The following is a 23987-nucleotide window of genomic DNA, read 5'->3' as shown; positions in this document are numbered from 1 at the left end:
TGGAAACATAACTTTTATGCCTAGATACTATCAGGGAAATCAAGATATTAATATACAGGCTGAGAGAAAATGAAGCTGAAATAAATTCGCTCCTTTTATTTAATGGCTGAGGTTGGGATTTTTTTTTTTCCAGTGGAAAAGTAAACCAATCCAATTTCTTTTGGCTAATTGTAAGCTCTTTGTGACTGGGGTTGTTCATAAATTTCCATTGCATTTCAGAGTACCTAACATTGTGCTGGGGTATAAAAAAGTGCTTTCAAATGCCAGCACTGAACCCCCAAATCCTCTACTGGCCATCTGACCCCAGTAAGGGTTTGAGAGTGTGAGATGCTGAGCACAGATGCTGGACAAGTTTAAGTCTTGTTTCCTTCTATAACGCTCTGCACTAACAGCCTACCATGGTATCCCTGGCTCATTCTCTCCTTTGCTCCTCCATGTCTATAACTTCTGGTACAAAAGAAAGGCAAAAAAGGATGGAGACAAGTCCAGTGAGTAGGAGATGGGGTCACAGTTGGGAACTTGGAGGATTATACTACACTTAGAGCCTGATTCTTAGAAAATATTTAATGTGATAGGATGATACCTCTGTTCACCAACCTCAATGACCTCTACATATCATAGTCAGTCTCCTAGTCTTCACACACAGAGCCAATTTTGAGCATTTGGGATGGTACTGCTCTGAACTACTCAGGCTTTCTCACCTGGCAATGAATTTGACTAAGGGTATACACTAGTGTCTGATGAGGTCGTGACTAAGAGAAGAAGGTCTCATCAGTGTCCTTAAAGGGCATACAGGTAAACAGCTCAGGAACTTCAAAGGCTAGAGACACACATGGCAAGTTTGAAAGGAAAAAAGAAATTAATATATACTACTCATTTCATAATGGCATCGCTATAGAGCTCATTAAATTCAGTTACGACAAAACTCAGTGGCCATTCTACCCTTCAGGTCATGACTGGAGATGCAATTCAGCAACGATCAGGAAGATGGGTTTTGTAGGAAAAGGATATGACTGCACATCTCTTACATCTAGAACTGGGATATGAGCAGTGAAGGTGGGGACAGGTGTGAACAAATGCTATCCCACTATCGTATTTTGATTCACATAATTCACATACTTCATAGCATCAAGTGTCTTTTAGAGCATCTTAAAACCTGGCCACCCGTGCTCTGTTTTCTCTATGGTGAATGAGGTTGGAATTTGTGCTTTTTTGCAGGAAGATCAGAATTTGACCCAAGTTTTGCGGCTTCCTTACTGTTTGACTTTGTAACAGTTGTTTCTCCTTTCCAAACTTAAGTATTCTCACATGTCAAGTGAGACTATTATAATAATGAATATTAGAGTTGTGGGTATGAAGATGAAATAGGTTTAGTTAAGTGCATAAAGATGGCTCATAGTGAATGTTAATCCTTTCAATATCTTGGTAGGGTAAGAAGCAGACGGTAGAGGGGCAAAATCATTTGACTTGGTGTTAGAAAACCTTGGTCTTACAAGTAGCAGCTAACTTGCATGTGGCCTTGGATAAAGCAGGGAGGTTCTCTGTGCCTCTAGTCTCCTGGCTGAAAAATGAGAGGGGTCATTTTTGAAAAAGCATATGAGTATCTTCAAAAAGGTACATACCACAGAAAGCAGCACAGAAAAGAAATTTTGTTGGGAAGGGGAAAGGCATCTTTCAAAATCTACCTCAAATTTTGCTAAGATCAGGACTTTATCTTAGGAATTTTGCAAGAAATATATATACTTTCATGCAGTACATAGCCTTAATAATAACAAAGTGACTACAAACCATAAATAGTCTAAACAAATGTGCCTTAATATTAAGGATAATGACGGTAATTTATGAGCATATGACCAAAACTGAGCTGATGCTTTATACAAAGCATTTCTTTTCTAAAGAGCCTGTATTTAGGTGAGGAAATAGAGTTGCAGATATGTTAAGTTTACAGGTCCCACAAATCAAATAGTGGAAATAGAATTCTAATCCAGGTTTCTTTGGCTCTAATTGGAGTCTCCCTTATAGCAAGGCATTTCTTGTATCCAAATCAGCGTTGGCCTTTCAATTTGATACTGTCAAGAAACAATACCTATTCAGTTCCTGCAGGCAGAATCTAAATCTTTCTTGGTATTCCACTTCAGAATTTGCTCCCAGAAGCACATAAATAAATCCTTCTCATTCCTTTTTAACCACAGCCCGTTTAAAGTCCAAATGTTTTCGTAACTTTAGATTTCACACTTACTAACCAGAATTAATTCCAACTATCATTTTAATTGTGAAAAACCAAAACTATGTTCAAAGACACACTTTTGCTATGATGGAGAATAGCTGAAACAATACTGTTTTGAAGGCAATTCCAAAAACCAGTCCCAGAAATGGCTCACTCTACTGAAATGATTGTATGGCCTGCTTAGTTGAGTGCTTTGACTATAAAAGGAACTTTTTTTAAGGCCTTCCTACTGGTATGGATCTTAAAATTTTAGCCTCAGTGCCTCATTAAATTCCTTGCTACCACCACTCCTAAATATACTACATAACTAAGGTGTGAGAGCTCTACATTGGTGGGATAGACACACCAACATAGAGAAGAAGAACAGAAGAACATAGAGAATCTGTCTCATCTCTCTGGTTACTTTTCTAAATTACTCTGGGATCAGTCTTGTCTTCCTCCTAGAAAACCTAAACTGGAACCCCCATCTTGAGAATCAATTGCTGTATATGTTGATGTGGAACTGAGGGACTCAGAGTTTGACCCATTAGTCTTTTTCTAGTTGTGAGAGGCAGATCAAAGAAAACATTCATGGTACCCAGAGGCTTTGCAGATGGAATTTAAAAACAAGATTAAAAAAAAAAAAAAAAAGATCATTCATGGATTTTCTTAGTTATTTTTAACAAAGATTTCCTTGTATACAATATCCTAAACTGTTACCTTCATTTTGTCACTTGAAATGAAGTGACCGGAATACATGGCTTATTTCTAAGGTCTCCTCCAATTCTAATAATCCCAGGTTTCATGGCTGATTCCCCCCAGAAAGTGAGGTGAGAAATCTTTAGTAATGAGCTTTCCCATACTTCCTTAGGAGTATGCTGAGGGGCATATTCTGAGGAAGCTGGAATTCAGGTAACTTTCTTCCTCTTCTTTCCATACCAGCTCCTTCTAATGATGAATCCATGTAACAGTCTTTAAAAAAAAAAAACAAAAAAAAAAAACCAACTATCCATTTCTTTGTGTCTTCTTCAATTTCTGTCATAAGTCTTCTGTAGTTTTCAGAGTACAGGTCTTTTACCTCTTTGGTTAGGTTTATTCTTAGGTATCTTAAGGTTTATTGTACAATTGTAAATGGGATCGATTCCTTGATTTCTCTTTCGGCAGCTTCATTGTTAGTGTATAGGAATGCAACTGACTTCTGTGCATTGATTTTATATCCTGCGACTTTGCTAAAATCCTGAATCAGTTGTAACAATTTTTTGGTGGAGTCTTTTAGGTTTTCTGCATAGAGTATCATGTCATTTGCAAAGAGTGAAAGTTTGACTTCTTTGCCTATTTGGATACTTTTACTTCCTTTTGTTGTCTGATTGCTGAGGTTAGGACTTCTAGTACTATGTTGAACAACATTAGTGAGAGCAGACATCCCTATTGTGTTCCTGACATCAGGGAAAAAGCTCTCAGTTTTTCACCATTGAGGATATTTGCTGTGGGTCTTTCACATATGGCTTTTATGATGTTGAGGTATAGTCCCTCTATCCCTACATTGTGGAGGGTTTTTATCAAGAATGGATGCTGTATTTTGTCAAATGCTTTTTCTGCATCTATTGAGAAGATCATACGGTTCTTATCCTTTTTTTATTGATGTGTTGTATCACACTGATTGATTTGCAGATGTTGAACCACCCCTGTAGCCCAGAAATAAATCCCACTTGGCTGTGGTGAATAATCCTCTTAATGAGTTGTTAGATACGATTAACTAGTATCTTGTTGAGAATTTTTGCATCCTGTTCATCAGGGATATTGGTCTATAATTCTCCTTTTTAGTGGGGTCTTTGTCTGATTTTGGGATCAAGGTAATACTGGCTTTGCAGAGTGACTCTGGAAGTTTTCCTTCCATTCCTACTTTTTGGAACAGTTCCAGAAGAATAGGTATTAATTATTCTTTAAATGTTTGGTAGAATTCCGCAGGAAAGCCATCCAACCCTGGACTCTTGTTTGTTGGGAGATTTTTGATTACTGATTAAATTTCTTTGCTGGTTATGGGTCTGATCAGGTTTTCTAATTCTTCCTGTTTCAGTTTTGGTAGTTTATATGTTTCTGGGAATTTATCCATTTCCTCCAGATTGCCTAATTTGTTGCCATGTAATTGCTCATAATATTCTCTTATAGTTGTTTGTATTTCTGTGGTGTTGGTTGTGATCTCAGATTGGAAGAACAAATATTGTGTAAATGTCTATGCTACCCAAAGCAATCTACACATTCAGTGCAATCCCTATCAAAATACCACCACCATTTTTCACAGAGTTGGAACAAACACTTCTAAAATTTGTATGGAACCAGAAAAGACCCTAAATAGCCAAAGTAATGTTGAAAAACAAAACCAAAGCTGGAGGTATCACAATTCTGGACTTCAGGTTGTATTAAAAAGCTGTAGTCATCAAGACAGTATGGTACTGGCACAAAAACAGACATATAGATCAATGGAACAGAATAGAGAATCCAGAAATGAACCCTCAACTCTATGGTCAACTAATCTTCGACAAAGCGGGAAAGAATATCCAATGGAAAAAAGACAGTCTCTTCAACAAATGGTGTTGGGAAAATTGGACAGCCACATGCAGAAGAATGAAACTGGACCACTTTCTTACACCAAACACAAAAATAAATTCAAAATGGATGAAAGATCTCAATGTGAGACAGGAATCCATCAAAATCCTAGTGGAGAACACAGGCAGCATCCTCTTTGACCTCAGCTGCACCAACTCTTACTAGACACATCTCCAGAGGCAAAGAAAACAAAAGCAAAAATGAACTATTGGGACTTCATCAGGATAGAAAGCTTTTTCACAGTAAAGGAAATAATCAACGAAACTAAAAGGCACCCTGCGACCCAGCAGTTGCACTACTAGATAGTTATCCAAAAGATACAAACATAGTGATTCAAAGGGGCACATGCATCCCAATGTTTATAGCAGCAATGTCCACAATAGTCAAAATATAGAAAGAGTCCAGATGTCCATCAACAGATTAATGGATAAAGAAGATGTGGTATGTGTGTATATATATGTATATACATATATATATACACACACATGTATGTATCTACATACATTCAATGGAATATTACTCAGCCATCAAAAAATGAGATCTTGCCATTTGCAACGACGTGGATGGAACTAGATGGTCTTATGCTAAGCAAAATAAGTCAGTTAGAGAAAGACAAATACCACATGATAATATGATTTTTAAGAAACAAAACAAATGAACATAGGAGAGGGAAGGAAATTTAAGAAACAAAACAAATGAACATAGGAGAGGGAAGGAAAAATAAGATGAAAATTGAGAGGGAGGCAAACCATAGAGATGCTGAACTCTACTAGGAAACAAACTGAGGGTTTCTGGAGGGGAAGGGGGTGGGAGGATGAGGTAATTGGGTGATGGGCATTAAGGAGGCACTTGATGTAATGAGCACTGGGTGTTATATGCAACTGATGAATCCCTAATTTCTACCCCTGAAACTAATAATACACTATATGTTAACCAAATCAAATTTAAATTAAAAATTAAAAAAATCTATCATTGTATTATACTAATTGAACTGCTTAACATCTGTACATGTTTCCTATCTTGGCTCATTCCATTCATTGTTATCAAACACTGTGATTCCTAACAGGTCACAAAATGCATCCAAACGTATGGCAAATAATGCAACTAATTCAACAAGTATTTTTTTTTTTTTTTTTTGAGCTAATTACATGTTTAGGAGCTAAAATGAAAGGTTTTATTAACACTTTGACCTTTAACTTTCTGTATGACCTAGAGTACTCCTTAGCACCAATATTTTATTTAAAATGACCTGGTTTGGAGAGATGAGCCTTAAGGTCTTTTCAGCTCTAAAATTCTATTACTCTTCACTGTGCTAAGCAGAGAAGTATATACAGAGTAACCTAAAACACAGTCCTACCCCAAAGAGTGGAAAATGGGAAACCTGGGTGGCTCAGTTTTTAAGCGTCTGCCTTCGGCTCAGGTCATGATCCTGCAGTCCCGGAATGGAGTCCCCTATTGGGCTCCAGGAAGCCTGCTTCTCCCTCCCCCACTCACCCGGCTTGTGTTCTCTCTCTCGCTGTCTCTATCAAATAAATAAATAAAATCTTAAATGAAAAAGATGTGGAAAATCAGATTGTTAAGCTAATTATGGCTCCCATGTAAAAGGCCTTGCATGCCAGTGGGCAGTCTGTGAGGGCTTTTGAACAGGACAGTACTGCTGATACAAGTTTATTTGTTTGTTTATTTATTGATTTCTGAAAAAAGTTTTAGCTGGAATAAAACAAAATCCTGAGGGAGACAGCATAATGGCATATAGATGCTATGGTACTAACCAGTGGTAGAGAGGAAAGTTGAGCAGACTTACTAAAGAGAAGGTCAAGTGACCTATTAGGTCCCACTTTTGCATTGCTTCAAAAGATTCATTTGTTCGTGTTTTGTAATAATATTGTAACATTATTATTTTTTGCCAATTTATGGTCAAAAACAAAGTATTGATAAATAGGTATATTTTTGTTTCCTTATCGTATTTTTAAAATACATATATTTCCAGTCTTCCAAAAGAAGGCAGAGTCATTAGTAAACCCATACCTGCCTCATTTTTGTAAGGGAAAGGAGAAATTTAAGAGACAAAATTCTGTAAGCCCCTATGGGAATCAATGAAGTTTGAAAGATAAAATTAAACAATCTGGTTAGAATTTTTATGAAGTGAATTTTTATTGAGAGCTTCTAAATACACATTACCACTTCACTCTTTATTACTGATTCTTTTGCCATTTCTTTGCCTCCTTTCCTCGCATATAAAGTTGTGATAATGATAGTACTGACTTCAACAATTCATGAGGATTAAATGCAACAAACATTGTAAATTAGTCAAAATAAAGAGAAAAATCATCTCTGATTGTTTTTGTTGTGATTGCTCAAATCCATTTTATTAGAGTTCTACCACTTAAAACAACTATCTATCTAATCTCTCAATACTCAGTTTCTTCATCTGTAAAACAGTAACAACTCTTTCTTGGGATAGCTGTGAGGAGTAATGAGAGCAGGAGCATGAAGAGGATACAATGGCTGACACATGATCAACCCTGAATAGATGGTAGCAGTTATTGTATCTATAACTTACACATATTAAAATTCATGCTGGATAAAGGGAAAGAGGTAGTAGCCAGGCTTTGATTTATTTAAGATTGCTACTTTGGGTTTTGGAAAAGGAAATACTATCACTGGTAACAAAATGACCTTAGTACTGGATCCCTTAAGAAATACAAAGGCAACAGAGGCTAAAAAGTCAAGCTAAGTATATTACCAACTCTTTTTCAGAAGGGAAATAAAGGTAGATACATACATACATACATACATACATACACACACATACAATATACACTTGACAAACTATTCCAAATCATTTTGCAAAAGTTTCTAGTAAACTTTGTCTTTTGTTCTCAGGAATTAAATTTATATATATATATATATTTCTCTATCAAGATAGCACATGTTAAAAAAAGATAATATGGAGATCAGAATAAAGCTTACCTATAAAAGGTAAGTTTGGAAATTACATATAAATTTCCTATCAAGAGGCAAAAGAATGTTGTATTAGCATAGTTCCTTCCAGTCTTTTTTTATATATATATTTTTTAAGATTTTATTTATTTGAGAGAGAGAACGGGAGAGAGCAGGAGAAGCAGACTCCCCGCGGAGCAGGGAACCTGATGTGGGACTCCATCCCAGGAACCTGGGATCATGACCTCAGCTGAAGGCAGATGATTAACTGACTGAGCCACCCAGGCAACCCCCAGTCTTTTTTTATAGTTTCATTAGGTGAATTCATACTCTCTATGAAATGCTGTATCCCAATTTTACTTAAAATCATATTATCAGCACATTGTGAAAATTTTTAAAAATATTAAATAACTATACAATATTATCCCAAAATTAAAAAAAAAAAATTAGGTTAATAGATACCCTTTTCACATGACTCTTGTTCTCAAAGAGGCTAAGGAGTTAGGGGATTAATTAAGTACCCGCTGAGCAAAACATGAGAGTCCCTGTATTGTGGGATGGAGAAATACAAAGTATTTAGAGAAAGATACAAATTCAGCTAAATACAAAAAATTAGACTTTTAGCTTTAAGGTAGAGATGCTTTTGAAGAAAGGGAGAGAAGGAGGAAGGAAGGGAGAAGGAAGGAAGCAAGAAAAGCAGAGTCATAAAACAGTGTTTTTCACACCATGGGCTGTGATTTATCAGCATTTATCAAGAAAATGAAAATGAATAGAAGAGAAAATATTAGAGAGCATTGCATATAATACTGGTAAATACTGTCTATGAAATTTTGTTCCAGTTATATTACCCACTCTGTCATGATAGAGATGCATTTCTGACTGTGAATATTAGGGGGTGGGGCAGAAATGTTTAAAAAACACTACTAGACTACTAAAACTTTGGTCTTTGCATCATTACTGAAGTCCACTGAGCCTACTAATACCTTAACTTTATAGAAGTTTAAGATCCAGAGAAGAATTATTTGCTCAAGGTTACAGGACACAGGGAGCCAGAGCCTGATTCCACTCCACTGCCCTTTTCACACTACACCAAATATTAAGTTATGAATTGTACTTTTTTTCTGTCAAACTCACAATTTGTTCCATATCCTTTGTTCAGTTCCCTTTCAGATTATCTTTAGTTCTACTGAAAGCCTGTTGACTAATTGGAGTCTTGTTTGCCACACTGAATGAAGGACTTGGACAAAGCCATGGTATGGAGATAGAACTAAAATTACAGTTTCCAATGCAATAGCATTTGCATTTCTAACCCTACAGTGTTTTTATAATCTTATTGTAAATATAGTCAATGTCAAATTGTATGGTGATTACACAAAAAACAAAACAAAACAAAAAAACCACTCTGTGAGCCAAGAGAACATCCTCAGGTATTATGCCTTTAAGTTAAAATTTATCGAAATAAAATGAGAGGGGGTAGGAAGGGGGGATAGAGGCACAATGCAGTTTGCATTCTTCAGAAGCCTTGCTCAATAAGTACTGAGTTTTGATCGATTGATACAGTGTCATATTTGACTAAAGAGGTGGGGAAGTTGCTACTGTCGCTTTGTGCTGGATGGCAGCAGAATGCACCATTGATTTTATATGTTGGATGGGTTGTCAGTGTATAGTGCATTGTTGATTTTGATTTTTATAGCCAACATGTTTCCTTTAATTGGATCATTTGTAAAAGAGAGGAGGGGACCTGTTCCCCTTTGACAGTGACTGATTACAATCATTTCATGTTTGTCAATATTTGATAAACCCACTGTTACCCAACAACATGGCTGCCTTTATGCATTTGTTCATTCTGGTTCCACTTCTTTATTTACCCCAGCATTACATGTGACTGATCTGCCCCCATTTTCACTCACAATTCACTGCTATATTTACTCTTTCAGCAACAGACACTCAATTTTTTCTTAAGTTTGCCAAGCAAGTCCCTTCTGACAATAACAACCAATCTACTTCCCAACATTCTCTTTGGTCTCCAGCCCCTACGATCCTCTTTCCTTTGGCAATTGTTACAAACTGTCAAGTTATGCAGGATATTACAAATATCCACCATGAGCCTGTAGTTGTCATACGTTTTGAACTATCAGATCCTAAAATTTCCTAGAGGAAAGAACATTCCATTGCTATCCATCATCTTTACTCTCTCATATTGGGATTATTCCATACCTGTAGATGATAGCCTGTAAATTCACTTTGGGTGGAGACCATGGTTCTTATAATCTTTCATTTGTTCCCAGAAAGCACCATTATATGTAATTAAGAGGGATTATGAAATGGTGTTTTGTGTCCTAGATGTTCATTTATTTGACAGCTGCTAATTTTGTCTTTTGTACTCTACAGTTGACGGTGTCTTCCAGAAAGAAAGATTACCAATTTGGTTGTGGTCCTTGTTCTTCTTTACAATAAAAGAGAATCTTCCTAGCCCCTGTTTTCACCTAACTTCCTTAGACTCAGACTTGGAAATGTTTCTGAGGTAAAAACAGATGTTTTTTGGAACAGGAATATTAGTGGGAAAAGACTAGACTACAATGAGAGGTCTGAATAATGGTCCTGTGGACCTTGGGCAAGTCATTCAACTTATCAGTGTCAGAATTTATTCACCTATAAATTTTGAAGGTTATATTAAATAGCTTTGAAGATCCCTTTTACAGTTCCTTACAATTCCATGGTTCTCACTTATGAGACTTCAGTGCTCCCTGACAGAAGATTGCAAGGCAAGCTATGTATTTTTCAGAGACTTTCTAAAGTAGGTAGATGATTCAGGAAAATTGAGGCATCCTACGGTTCACTCTTTGGACAAATGTTGCCAGACTGCCTCTAGATGTTCTCCAAGTAATGATGGATGATAATACTGCTACTCTTTTTTTCCCCTGTATTCTACAAATCATATGCCTTGTTGACAGGTTTTCCTATTTGTGCCAAGGATGAGTGTTTCAGAGACTAATTCTTTTTAATTAGAGGATTCTGACAGCACATAGTCAAATATAGCATATTGGTTATTTGCAGGTACAGATATTCACTGTAACCTCATTGACATGAGAAAAACCAATACAACTGGAATTTGTGAGATTCAGAGGAGGATACTGGCTGTATGGAAAAAATAAATATGAAAATGCTGCTTTGTAGGCATTTCTCACTTAGCATTATATACAAGGAGACATTTTCATTTATTTAGAATATTTGGAAATCTGGAGTAACAGTATTAGAAAAAATATGTGAACTAGGATTTCATATACAATGTAACTACTGTCATGTTTAAGATCTAAACTAACTTTACTAAGGATAGACTGGAGTCTGACCTGAGTGGGGCAACAAATTTGAAATAGTTTTCTTTTTTTCTGATTATTACCTTCGACTTTACTATAAAATTTATCTTCCCACCTCTTAGAGGAGGCTGCTTCTAGATTTAACAGATCACATTTTGGTAGATAAAACTCAATTCCTTCCATTAGGGACCTCTGTGGTGGTGAGTGGGGCCTGCTCCTGGACACCCCTCCCTTTCTGCTTCCTCTTTTTTTCTCCTCTAGTGGGTTGATTCCTGGGCAACTGATAGAAAAGATCAAGTATTTCTTACTTGTGAACCCGCAGACAGCCTATATGTGGTGGGTATTCAAGTTGTAGTTCAGAGGGGTACATGTTAAATCCTACAAGAGATAAATTTTCTGATGTGGAGAATGGCCCTCATAGCTTAGCTTCTCATCAGTTCTTCTCATTCCAATTCTTGGTAATATACAAGATATTTTACCATTGGGGAATCCTCTAATATCAGAGGCATCTTTTGGGTAAGATATGTAAGTCATTTCAAGACTATGTATGCTTGATGCATACAGTTGGCCCAAGGGAAACTTACTTTATACACCTTTACTACTTTAATGATATGAGTGCATGGATGTCCCTTCTTTTTTTCTACAGATTCTTTCCAATTCTTTTTCACCTATTCAAATAGGTCCAAGGTCAGATCAGCTAGAATGACATCTCAACAGATGCTTAACCAGGGAATGAGAATCAGTTTTCTGGCAGATACCATTAAGTTCTACAAAGAATTGGATATTGAAACACTCCCTTCCCAACAGAGAGAGAAAAGAAAAAGTCATAACATTATCTCCCAAGACTGACATCTCACAGTTAAGTAAATTTTCTTGAATTCTTCATCTTTCCTTTATATAGGCTGAAGTTCTGAGAAACAGAACTGGGCTCTAGAGGAATATGCATTGCATCATGACTTACTTTAGAATGGTGTGTACTTGGGACTTGTTTTTGGCTTTGTGATTTTGATTTTAATCTAATAGGAGTGGAACATTCCATTCAATATCATTGTACATAATCTGGATTTGTGCTGTATCAAGAGACTCTGAATGTACTGAAAACTTCTCTTTGTTCTTGAAATGGCCAAATCACAGATTTATGAATAATTTGAGGTTTAAACTGAAACTACTAGATAATTTTAAGACCAAAAAAAACATTATTTGCTTAGGTGCCAGAAATTTCACCCACCCTAGCTTTAGTACCATCAATGCAAATGTCAAGACAGTGAAAAAAGCAAATGATATCTTACTATTATAATAAAAGTAGGGATCTGCCATCCACACTTTGAGGTCAGCTGGCCAGGTCAGGGAAACCCAAGGATTAGCAACCAGAGCATCTAATTATTCAAAGTTATATTAAACATTCCACTTATAGTTGGGTGGGTTGAAGAAAGCAAGATCAGATATTATGCCAATATCTAACACTCTACTGTCCCCATCTTGCGCCGCACACTCTTAAGGAGAGAATGGTAAAGAGAATCCAAAAGAAGTACAAGAAATAGTACCACCATTTCAGAAGGCATAGGTCCATCAAAACATTCCCAAAACCATATATGACAAAGTTCACAAAGGAATGTTACAGAAAGTGTGTATCATCTTCATTTACGTCAAGAAGGGAGAGTGTGGACCAGTGTAAGTCATGAAAGTGCAGGTAAAATAGTACCAATCAAAGAGAGAGGAAATCATTTCCAAGCAGGTCAGCTTCCATACCTGGGCCACACTGTATTTACTGCTGTTAGGTCTAAAAAGGACACATCAGCCAAAACCTGGTATTCAAAACACAAGGCAAGCAGGAAATTCTCTCCAGCCTTATTGTGCAATAAGTGTTGTTGGCTTTATTTTTCCCTTTCTTCTTTTTTCTGCTTTTAAGGGTTTCAGTCATTTTTATTCATTTCAACAGCAGGTGTGAAATAGTAGGCTGTCATCTGCCTTTTTGTAGTGCTGCGGGCCAAAATTATAAATGGGTTGACATTAATGGCAATCCAGAATTTAGTGCTGTATTGGTAGATGGTATTGAAAATGTTTTGATATGACAGATGGAATGCCTACTGCTGAAACTTCAGTTAAACTTTAGCTGGATACATCTGGCAGAGACTTTTTTTATGCTTGGCTGTTGGTATTCAGTTTTTAAGGCATTTCTTCATCTTTATACTCCATTCTTCTTTCTCTCTTTTCTCTGATGTTTAATTTCTTTGTCTTTTTTCTTTGTCTCCAAATTTTGGCATGACTAAGTGCTAATGGAGAGTGAGGATGGTCTCCTCAACTGAAAAGAGCAGGGCTTGAATAAGAAGAACTGAGACTTCTTATCCTTTATCAAACCTCCTCAGGAAGGAAATGCCCAAGATCTTTTGTAATGCATACACCTATCCTAGTCTACACACACACACACACACACACACACACAAAATCTGGTTAAAGTAAACTTCAGGAGAGCTCTGGCAGGCAGAATTCTCTAAACTCAGCTGGATAGGTTACTTTGCAGAAAAATAACAGTGTTCCATGTTTAAATAAGTTTGTGAAATGTTGGTTAAACAACGATAAGTGAATTTCTTTTCCAAAGAACTCCTCAGAGTCTTTGAAGAGTGATTTTCAATGTATGTTTTCTTTCAGTCACTATGGTCCCTAGATTGTTACTTCTTAGGGTCTCTTGGTTAATTTTACTTATCCATGGAAGACTTTTTCTGTTAGAGTGGACAAATGTTGACCTTAACTACTTTATGCGAAAGACTATCTTTCCCACATTACTTTCCTCAAGAGTTTCAGAGATAAAAATATTTCTTTTTTCCCCCTCCTTGTGAACTCTGTACTTGCTCACACACATTTTTCTCAATTGTGTAAGGTGGGCTTTTGTACTAGGCTGCCTCAAGTGCAAATTTCCTACTACCTAAGTTTTTAGGAACTTCAATTTGAAGAGTCACAATATAGAGCTTGTCTCTGAAAATTGAAGATAGCTCATCCCATCCTTAAAAATAAGAAATATCTTTGCTTTTACTTCTTGAAACGTCTCTTTAAAGATTTACTTTACTGTTTCTCTTGAAAATATCTGAGCACTTACCATTTCCTGTATTGTCAGTAGCAAATATCTTTTTGAGTAAAATTTATCAATTCTTTAAATATTTGTATATTTCATTATATAAAACATTTGGAACTTGTTCAGATAATCCTAATGTCTATATCCAACATAGATAGGGCCACATGAAATAGGGTAACACTTTATTTTATGGAAATAAGGTAGATGGTTAGAAAAGAAATCACTACTTAAACTCTTGAGAGAGGGTACATTAGGTAGAGTGAGGAGGATGGAGACTATATGAAATTGTCAAATAGCACATCACCTGAGAAAGAACAAAGAGCTGTGTGTAGAGTTGTGACACTATGAAGAACAATTAGTTTATGTTAACTATGAAAGGAGTAAAGAATTCATGGAGATTGAATTTGGGCTGGGCCCTGAGAATGCTCTGGGTGTAGGAGGGTATTTCAGGCAGCAGAAACAGCTGGAATGAAATAACACCTAGAGATGTGAAGATATATGATATGTTTGGAGAATTTCTAGAAGTCTGGTTAGGGTAAAATATCATGTATACAGGTAGAGTTGGGTTAAGCTATGGAGTCCTAGTCCTAAAAGCTGAATTCAAGCCATAATGTGAAGACAATGGATTGCTGAGAGAATTGGCTTTTATTCTGCAGGTAGAGTTAAACCAAAATGAATATGGAAGCAGGCAGGTCTCATGTGCAGATGCATATCTGACTGAGGGTTCTGAAATGGAAACAATAAAAAAAAAATGAATTGAGACTAACTTATTGGAGCAAGAACAAGATAGTGAAGTTCTTTTATTATTGTAAACCTTGATTTATTTGTGACCTGGATAACTCTTTTACGTTGCATTGCATTATCTTTTGTCTTGAGATGTTTCCCCACTATATTTAATATATATTTATATGTTAGTATAAATATGTTTATTTAACGTTCGTTTTATGAAATTTTAGTCTTAATATGATCTATTTATATTGGACATTTAGGGAGCCTTGCATGAATCTAAGCAATATGTTGGGTTCCATGATGTCAGAAACATCTAGTATATCTCAGAATTTTCCAGAGCAGTTGGTTTAGGTCATAAGAAACTAAAACACCATAGGACAAAGGTAAAATAGTTGAATGAGCTCTCTGAGAATAAACATCTCTGAATTGGTAGTGAACATCACATTTGGCATGTATATTGCTTGTGAGAATTATACAATACTCTCTCCAATTATCATGCAGTGAAGAAGCACAGAATTGGAAGAAGGAAGGAAATGAACTAGTGATGCAATGGAAAAATTTCAACTTATCTGAGATTTTTGTTATCAAAATGTGTGTTATGAAGATGAGCATCTTGCAGTAAACCAAATTTTCTGTGAGTCTGAAAGCCAAGCTAGTCTCAGTCCTCCTTATGTCACACCTAATAAAGGAGGATCATCATGTCTTATCTGTTTTATGTTGGAAATCTTAGATAATAAAGAGAGGGAAGAAAACAACGGCTGTAAGATCAGTTGAGATTTGGGGCAGAAGTCATCATCTAATTCTATTAAGTTACTTGACAACTGTTTCTTAGTCAGTGATGGTGTGTTGTTATTACTGTTATTTCTTTGAACTTTGGGGGGCTGGCATTTTATGAAATTGTAACAGAAGGTGGAGAGTGTACATTCATTGAATATTCAGAATGCTATGGGGAAATAATGGAAAAACCAACTGTTTGCATCATCCTTAAATCTTCACAAAAGATGACATTTGTTCTGAATTTTAAAATATGAACTGAATTTTTCCAGATGGACAAAGGGAGGGAATAGTGAATTTCTTGAAGGTTTAATGTGGCGTGTTCTAAAAAGGGTGCATAATGGGGAGTCTGGGTGGCTTAGTCAGTTAAGTGTCCAACTCTAGATCTCAGCTCAGGTCTTGAACTCAAGGTCATGAGTTTAAGCCCCACATTGGCGGGCATGGAGCCTACTTAAAAAAAATAAAAATAAAAAAGGTACATAACTACAATGGGGCAGCTAAGCAAGGCTTAAAAAAATTAGGTGGGATGGTGCGCCTGGGTGGCTCAGTCGTTAAGCATCTGCCTTCGGCTCAGGTCATGATCTCAAGGTCCTGGGATCGAGCCCCACATCGGGCTCCCTGCTACACAGGAAGCCTGCTTCTCCCTCTCCCCTCCCCTGCTTGTGTTCCCTCTCTCGCTGTGTCTCTCTCTGTCAAATAAATAAATCTTTAAAAAAAAAAAAAAATTAGGTGGGAGCCATGTTAAGACTAGCCACTTCTGCTGAGACAAAGACCCAGAATGTTTCTCTGGAAGCCATAGGATGGCCTTGGAGATTTTAACCACTGATGTGACATGAGAGCAAATTTTGTGTAGAGTGTGGAACAGTTGCGCAGGACTATAGAAACACTAACTGTTTGATATACACAATTATAAATACAGCACCATCATTTATCTGATAGAGTCTTCTCTTATTCCAGACCTACTACAAGGTAGAAACAATAAGAGCACCACTTGACAATAACAAAACAAATCAATCATGATGCTAATTGTTATAATCTATGGGTTCTTGAAGTGAAAATGATGATTTTAGAGTATCTCTAAAATATATACAACATTCTTTCAATACATTAAATTTGATTAAATTCAACATTTTTTGAGTGTGTAACCATATGATGGGCACTGTGCTGCAGACTGCCAATAAAATACTGAACAGGACACAGCTCTTGCTACCAAAGAGCTTCAATGTATTGGTGCAACCAGGTGAGTGACGAGGAAATCTTCAACCCTGTGTAGTCAGTGCTGTAATAAGGATGAATAAAAGGAACCCCAGGGAGAGCTGTGCATCCCTATTTTCTTTACTTTTTTGTGGGGGGAAGGGAGCCAGCAAAGTGAGACTTGCTGAAGGAAGGGTAATTCTAAAGATCGGTAACACTAATGTATTAATAATAAAATTATAAAGTATATTAGTTTGCTCATAGCAAAATACAATAGAGTTGGTGGCTTAAACAATAGAAATGTATTTTCTCACAGTTCTGGAAGCTGGAAGTCCAAAATCAAGATATCCACAGGTTTGGTCTCTCCTGAGGCTTCTCCTCTTCTTTGCTTGCAGATGGTGACCATTTCACTTTGTTCTCACATGGGCTTTTTGTGTGCTCCAAGTGTCTCCTCTTCTTAGAAGGACTTCAGTCCTCTTGGATTAGGGGCCCACCTTTATGGTCTCATTTAACTTTAATTACCTCTTTAAAAGCCATACCTCCAAATACAGTCACATTTATAAGGTAAGGCTTCAACATATGAATTTCTTTGGAAGAAATTCACTAAAGTTTAACTCAGTGACTGGACAGCTAAGTTGATAAACTAATTCAGGGAAAGGTGTTACCAGGTAACACAAATTTAATGTATAATCTCTCCTGGCAGTATTTTCTAAAAAATGGGGTTCTTTACATTTATGTCTAATATGAAAGCTCCCGGCTTCAGGACAAACTGAGGCAGAAGGCAGTTTAAGGCAAAGGATGGATTCTGATGATACCCCAAATTATATCCACCTTATGAGCAATCATCTGAGAGTTTATGCAAAGGGCCAGTCCTACAGTCATGCGCTGTTCTGACAGAAAAGAGAATTACAATGCATGGGCTCCATGCTTCCCTCTTCTGGGATGTTGTGACTGCCTGCACACTATTTATTCAGAGATTTGAAATAGAAAAACAAATACACAAACACACACATAGACATGAACAAAAATAGCTGAAGGCAGATTCTCTGTGTTTCCTTTTTAGGTGTTAGGTTGTCACATGCTCACAAAAAAATACTCCTAGTCTAAAGAGCTGGGTAGAGGGCTGGCTAGCTGTGGGTGGAAAGACCTGTATACGGAGAAGGGTGGAGAGATAGAACCAGAGTTCCTCACCTGCCCACAGACAGCAGGTGTCCCCCAGACTGATCTTGGAGGGTCACTGAGGTTCTGAGAACCTGTTCAGGTTGTATCACAAAGGCTTGCTAGTTTGTTTCAGTCAGAGTAGCATGTTTCCATTGACTTACCAGTTAGGGTTCTGGCTGCAATGCCATTTGAATAAAGACTAAAGTCTTCTCAATCATAAGTTATAAAACCAGGTTCTCAGGAATTGTGGATTAATTGAGTTAGGTAAACTCACAGGTGTTCTGAGAAGTAGTGAAGGGGACAAATGGAAAGAGGAGTGGTCTCTTCCATGGATCTCCCCTTCCCTCTGGCAATTTAAAACCTGCCCATCAACCCAAGATTCACTTAGGACCCACCTCCATTAATATTATGCCTCATCTTCATAGCCTCTGAATCTGCAGTATAGCTCTTAAATCCTGATCACCCACAAACTACTTAATTTCCAGTATGAATCTGCCTCCACAATCAGACATAGTTTTCTGTGAGGCAGGAGTCATACGTTTTCTTTTGTTGGCATCCCCACTGGGCATAATATTTTGCCTGACATGGGCAATCCATTCATTTATACAGGCATTTAACATATATTTATTAGGCACCTACTATTTGCCAGGCACTCTTTTAGACTCTGGGTTTCCAGAGTTGAATAAAATGTTCAAGTTTCCCCTTCTCATGGAACCTACCAGGAATGCTCGACTAATTGATATTTATGAGGTTTCCTGTGTGATAATGTCAGTGTTGCATTCCATAAGATCTAAAGTTTTCAATTTATAGCTAAGAAAGTAAGCAAAGGATAGCAAGACTTGCTTTCTGATGTTTGCACAATCCAATTCCTGCTTTCTTTCCTTTAGCACATGACAAAACTAAGGGGCCTCCCCGGGCAGAAAGAATCCATCACAAGGGACCTGGAGTTATGCTGGAAAGAATTCCGACCAAAGAGATTTATGAGGCAGTATAGTCACTGCTCAGGGGAGGGGACGGTAGTGCTATAGCTTCAGATGTTTAAAACCTGGCTGCAAGAGAAGCAGGAAAATGCACCACAGGGAACAATTCCCTGCCAGCTTCTGAGGGATGGAAAAATGACTTAATGGCACTTTCACTGTCTTAACTTAGGTGATTTTTTTTCTAGTAAGCAGATATCTTCTATAATTCCCTTTGTAAATAGACTCATAAGATATAGATGTGCCTTTTTCTTATGTGACTTATACAAACCAATGCTGTTGTTGTTGGCTCACAAAGAGTTGGAAGTTCATGATTAAGTGATGAAATAGACTACACAGGCTAAACTGAAAATCATTTCTTCACCCAAGTCCTGGGTCAAATCATGCCCAATTCCAGAGGCCAAGAGACACTCTGGGGCTTTAGAAATTCAAAGGATCAGAGTCAAAAAATTGGAGGGGAGCCTGCAGGTTATCTATTTGAACCTGTGACATTACATGTGAAAGGGCTGAAGGTTCACATTAAAGTATGTATGGATGGAAATAGGTCATTGGAGAGGGAAGAACTGTACATATTATAGGTTCCCTGGGCATCTGACTCCAGTCTTTCATTCTAACATTGTACCCCTCATGTGCTTTTTCAGTCCTGCCAGATGTCCTCCAGTGTCTCTAGTCAATATCCCAAGTGAAATACCTATAGCTAAGGTGCTCTTAGTACTTCTCAGCTAGGCTAGCCTGAGACTAAGCTCAAATCCTCCTCATTCAGAGAAAAACAAAACAAGGAACAACAACAAGCCAAAGAGGCCATACTACTGGCTAATTCTTTTGAATTCCAATAAAATGTATTGTGTGTCCCACCAATTTGGGCTTAGAATGAATTGCTTTGTACACCATCTTTTTTATGCGGACCTTCTGTGACTATTTCCTATGTCTCTCTAGTGAATTCAGCATGGTAGAGGTTTGATAGGTACTTAGTAGATTATGGGGAGAAAGTAATTTTTAATCCTGGAGAAACTGACTAGAAATACAAAGCAATCTGGGTGAGAGTACTGTGAGATGATCTATCAAATCTTTAGGGGACAGCAACATTTTCATGAAATCTAAAGTGTTCCAGATCACAGAGAAGAATTTTTTCAGTTCATTTTATGTATCAGGAATAAACCTGATACCATGCTTGGTAAAGAGCATGTGTGTATGCAAACACATATGCATGCACACACAGATTGCAGAATAATCACACCTGTAAGTATAGCTGCAAAAATGCCAAGCAAAACTTCAGCAAATTAAATTCTGTGCCATATCAGAAGAATGATACATCATGGCCAAACAACATTTTCTCCAGGTGCGCAAGGTGGGTTCACCGAGGATCCCTGAGTGGCTCAGTCTGGTAAGTGTCCAACTCTGGATTTGCAAGGCTCAGGTCATGATCTCAGGGTTGTGAGATTGAGCCCTGCATCAGGCTTTGAGCTGGGTGTGTAGCCTAGTTAAGATTCTTTCTCCCTCTGCCTCCTCCACCTCCTGGGAAAAAAAAAAAAAAAAAAAAGAAAGAAAAAGATGGGTTTACCTATTAGGACAGCAATAAATATACTTTTCCCCACCAATAGGTCAAAAGAGAGACAAAAACATGATTAACCTAATAGATGCCAAAGTGCATTTCATAAAGTTCAAATCTATTTCTGTTTTTAAAATAAACAGACTAACGTGGGGGTGCCTGGGTGGCTCAGTCGTTAAGCGTCTGCCTTCGGCTCAGGTCATGATCCCAGGGTCCTGGGATCGAGCCCCGCATCAGGCTCCCTGCTCCACGGGAAGCCTGCTTCTCTCTCTCCCACTCCCCCTGCTTGTGTTCCCTCTCTCACTGTGTCTCTCTCTGTCAAATAAATAAAATAAAATAAATAAAATATTAAAAAAAAAAAAATAAAAAATAAAAAAAAATAAAATAAACAGACTAACGTGAAAAAAAAAAGAAACTTCAGAATGAACAAGTAATGTGGATAAAAACTTGGTTTTGAAACTATGTACACCTTATTTGACTACACAACTCCTGAGGCATTCCCAATAAATTCTGGAAAAAAACAGATGCCTGCTAGCACTGCTATTATTCAACAAGTTTCCGAAGTTCTACCTGATGAAATAGGATAATAAAAGCACAGAGCTATAAATACTGTAAAGGAAGTGACAAAATACCATTACTTACAGATAAGACTGTCTACTCCAAAAACTCAGTGAATCAAAGAAAAATTATTTTGAGCTAACAATGAAATACAGTAAGGTTTACAGTTACAAAATAAGTAGAGAACTCTAAAGCTTTCCTATACAGTGGCAATAACCACTTAGAACACATAAAGAAAAAAAAGATTCTATTTGCCATAGCAACCAAAATAAAAACTATCAAGAAGTAAAAATATATTAGTCAAAGAAGTCTATAAAATTTTACCTCGCTATATATTTACATATCTACATGCATGTGTTTGAGTGTGTGCATGAATAAATAAATAGAGCAATGTCCTATGTTCCTGGAGGGAAAGGTACAATACTGTGAAAAACTTACTCTTCTGAATTAAACCTTAATGGTTTCAATAAGTTTTCCAAATATTTAACTTGAAAAAAACCATAATATATTTCTTCTAACTAAATGACAGAGTAGCTCATTTTGGGAAAAAAAAGACATAATTAGTATTTTTTTACAACTTCAAAAATTAAAATAGTATGATGCTTGTAGAGAAACAGACTAATAGATCAATAAAAAAGAGTCTAGAAATCAGCCACACTTCATATCAGAATTTAGTACATGATACAGAAGCAATCTCAAAAAAGTAGGAATGCATTATGCTTATAAATGCAGATTGGAAAAAAACAAATGCAAAATTGGGTTATACTTCATATACTATACCAAAATGAACCACAAATAATTTAAACACAGACATATTTTTTAAACTTCAAATAACAGAAGAAATATTAGTGAACAGTCATGTAATTTTAAAGTGTAGAAGTGTTTTTATATGATGCTATTACCAAAGAAGGAAATCAAACAGGAAATACTCGTAATTTTACCAAATAAAATTTTAAAACATCTGTAGAAAGAAGGAAAGTAACCTCAAAAAAATGTAGATAAACTAGTACAAATATTTTCAATATGTACAACAATTACAGGGTTAACATTTTTGTTATATAAAGCATGTTTTCTAATCAAGAAAAAAAATAAGAGAGAAATGGGATTTAGGCATGAATAGACAGTTCATTAAAGCTGTAAAAAGAGTTAACTATCTGAAGTATATAATAATTTCCCTTAGTACTTCCACTTATATGATTTTTTTTTTTTTTTTTGAGGGAATACAGATGCATACATCTGTGCTCACAGGCTCATGCAAGTTGAGGACAGCACTGTTTGTATCAGCAAACAACTGTGGAAAACCTGAATTCCACAGGTAAGAGGCCCATTGAACAAGTGATGGGTTGTCCTACCATGGATTAAGATTTAGATTTTAGATTAAAAATTAGTGATATGAAAGTTGTCTATGATTTATTTTTGAGTAAAAGTGCAGGTGGCATAACAACGTGTAACAATAGATCATATTTTTGGCTAAAATTGTACATGTTCACACACACATATATGCATATGCTTCTTAAAGATTATAGTTCATAGTATTAACAGTGACTAGACTGTGGAATTATTGAATTATAGATGTTTTTATTATATGCATTGTTTACCATTATTGCTTTTAAATATATATATTATTTGTGTATGATATATTTGTTTTTCCTTTAGAAAAAGAAATTTGATTTGGACAAATTTGATTTTGGACAAAAGGCTGAAACCAAAGAATATCCTATTTTTGTCAAACTTTCTGAATCTCTTCTCTCAACTACTACTCCCTTCCTCTAGTCTAATTCCTTGTAAAATTTCAAAGGCTTAGCCTTGACCCTAGGCATACACTGGGCTCCAATCAAATTTCCAAACAGTTCTGCTACCCACACCCACTATGGTATCTCTAAAAAATAACCAACCACAAAATTTGTACTATTAGCTAAAAGAAGCAGATGCAACTATATAACCTAATCTTCATCATTCTAGAAATTAGAACACGGTTTCTACTCATAAAAGAAAAGGAGTCAGTTCTTTCATCTGTGAATTACAAAGTATACTTTGCATTAAAATTTAGGGATTCTAGACAAACTGTTCATTCAGATGATAGGCACAGTATCCAGTCCCTACTATACAGTTAATAGCTCATGAAATGTCGGAAGAACTCATTGAAAAAATGAGACCACCAGTTGACAAACAAGCTGGCCCAGGAGAATCAGATGCTCTTCGCCTCCACCCCTTTCCTCCAAATGTACTTTCCGCCCACCATTCCCATACTAGATGCTATTTGAAGGACTCGGCCTTGAGAGACTAAGGTGTTGTTGACACCATCTGAACTAAATATGTGACTGAACCCAGTTAAGACCTCTATATAAACTTGAGATTCTGGCTGGTGGGTGTAGAAATCTATTCATCTTGCAGCTGCTCCAAGATAAGCCTCATATGTAAATTCTCTTCCTAATTAAAAGTGCCAACTACCAGTCTGGAGCGGCTTGCCTCTTTGGTCTCTCCTTGCCCTCTGTGTACAGAGGGTCACTTTGCAAACTAACATGAAAGTATTTAAATTTTAGTTTCTTTTAAAATTAGAAGATAAAAGCAAATATAATAAGAAATAATAATTATTATTCCATTATCAATCAAGCCTGGATTACATTTGTCTTTATACCTACACAGTCATTAGATAGATAGGTAGATAGAGATATGTAAATGTATATAGTGAGAGAGGGACCTATGAAGGAAAGTACCCAGGATCCTCAAAAGTCATAATATAGTCTTGAGTGATCCACAGTTTGAGTAAAATGCTGAGGTTCCAGAGGACTTTAAAACTATCTGAAGGCTAAAGAATATCACTACCTCCAGAAGGCTCAGTGGCTGGCTACTCCCTTGGCAGACCTGAGTAACGACTCCTGTCTGCCTTCCACTGGAATCT

This window comes from Halichoerus grypus, chromosome 13 (assembly GCF_964656455.1).
Source record: "Halichoerus grypus chromosome 13, mHalGry1.hap1.1, whole genome shotgun sequence".
NCBI classification, from domain to species: domain Eukaryota; kingdom Metazoa; phylum Chordata; class Mammalia; order Carnivora; family Phocidae; genus Halichoerus; species Halichoerus grypus.
Note: the sequence above shows the minus strand (reverse complement) of the source record.